The sequence below is a fragment of the Triticum aestivum genome, chromosome 1B (genome assembly GCF_018294505.1).
Source record: "Triticum aestivum cultivar Chinese Spring chromosome 1B, IWGSC CS RefSeq v2.1, whole genome shotgun sequence".
NCBI lineage: Eukaryota > Viridiplantae > Streptophyta > Magnoliopsida > Poales > Poaceae > Triticum > Triticum aestivum.
In genome coordinates this window covers 78,439,265-78,441,231 of record NC_057795.1, presented here as the reverse complement: position 1 = coordinate 78,441,231, position 1,967 = coordinate 78,439,265, and positions in this window count along the sequence as shown.

The window sequence follows — 1,967 nt, the reverse complement described above, 5'->3', positions numbered from 1 at the left end:
AACGGTGGGGGTGGATGAACAGGACCCCGATCGATCGAGCCGGTTGGGGCTGGATGAAGAGGACCCCGTGGAGGGCTGGATAAACAGGACGACCCCGTGGAGGGCTGGATGAACAGTAAACGGTGGAGGGGTGGATGAACAGTAGCCCTGGAGGGGTGGTTGAACAGGAGCCCATGGAGAGGGGTGGTTGAATAGTAGCCGATGGAGTAGCGCGCGGTGGAGGGCTGAACAGGAGCCCGTGGATGAACAGACGCAGGTGGAGGCTGGTGGAGGTCGACGGTGGATGAACAGTAGCCCGTGGAGGCTGGAGGATGTCAACGGTGGAGATGAACAGTATCCCGTGGAGTCCCGTTTTGCGGTACGCCACACCCCTCCCGATGAACGGGACCCCCGTTTCGACCGTAGCACTCCAACACAAGTCCGTTTTGTCCGTTTTGCGGTATGCCACACCCCTCCCGATCAACAGGACCCCCGTTTCGATCGTAGGAGGTCCGTTTCCTCCATTTTGCGGTACACCAGACCCATCCCGATGAACAGGATCCTGTTTCGAACGTGGCCGGTCGAACACAATGCCGTTTCCTCTGTTCTACGGTACGCTAGGCCTCGTTTCCATCGCCTGTTCCGTCCAAGCCCTCTCGATGAACACGATGATGCATTCCGTTCTGACCCAGCTGGTTGACTCCCCATGAACACGAGGACGACGTTGTTTCTCCGTCCCGACTCAGCCATGTACACGAGCCCTGGCCGTACGTATGCGCGAGTAGGCGTTCGAGACCCCGCCTGTATGTACACATACATGGCCGTATTTTCTTTCTTGCACACTAGCTGCTGTACGTACGTGTACATGCTACGTGCGCGCCTCTACTACGACACGTGCGCGGCTCTACATCCACCAGTATGTACGTACACATTCGCGACCAGAATGATAACGCTACATACGCTTCGACTAGGTGGGTCCCAACTGTCAGGCACTTCCTTGCGTGCGAAGATGTAGCTGGTGGGTCCCAGCAGCCAGGGGGACGAATCATTTTTTTGCCCGGGCGCTTTTCCTTGCGTGCGAAGATGTACCTGGTGGGTCCCAGCATTCAGGGGGGAATCATTTTTTTCATGAAACACGGTGGTCTGTCTGGTGGGTCCATGTTGTCAGGTGGAGGAATCATTATTTTGCGCGTAATAAGGAGGCACTTCCTTGCTGCGGCCCTGGACCTAGCTGTCAGCCTCTCCACGTACAGTCCACGTCCGATGGAAGTCGTTCCTTGACCACGTTGACCACGCCGCGCCGAGAGCACCAGGGCGTTGGACGACGGCGAGGCCTAGGAAGGGGACGACACGGAGCCGGGGAAGACGCGACAATGGATACCCACGCGTAGAGGAGGATGATGGTTCACTGGTTCGGCTGCGGTGTGAGGCTGCCGTCGCCGCAGAATAAAAGGGGGTGTGGGTGAGTAGAGGGATGACCTGGCCAGCGGTGGGAGTAGTAGGGGGCGGTGAGGCCTCCGCGGCATCACAACTGGCCACGGGAGGCAGGAGCATGCGGCACGACTGTCGCTCCTTTGGGCGGCTGGAGCAAGAAGACCAGAGGTTGAAGAAGCAATACGGCCGTTGGATGGACATCATACGGTCACTGGAGATAGAATCGTTCATATTGACTAAGTTGACAAAGCCCTCCGTCCCCGTCAACTTAGTAGGCCCACAAGTCAGCCTCCCACGAAGGTGGGTCCCAGCTAGCAGGGGGAGTATTCATTTTTTTGTGTGTAATAAGGAGGCACTTCCGGTGGGTCTGAGCTGACAGCGGGTGGAACCTTTTTTTTTGCAAAATACGGTGGCCCGTCCGGTGGGTCCTAGCAGTTAGGGGGGAAACAATTTTTTTCGGGAAATACGGTGGACCGTCCAGTGGGTCCCTGCTGTCAGGTGGAGGAATCATTATTTTGCGCGTAATAAGGAGGCACTTCCTTGCGGCTGCCGTG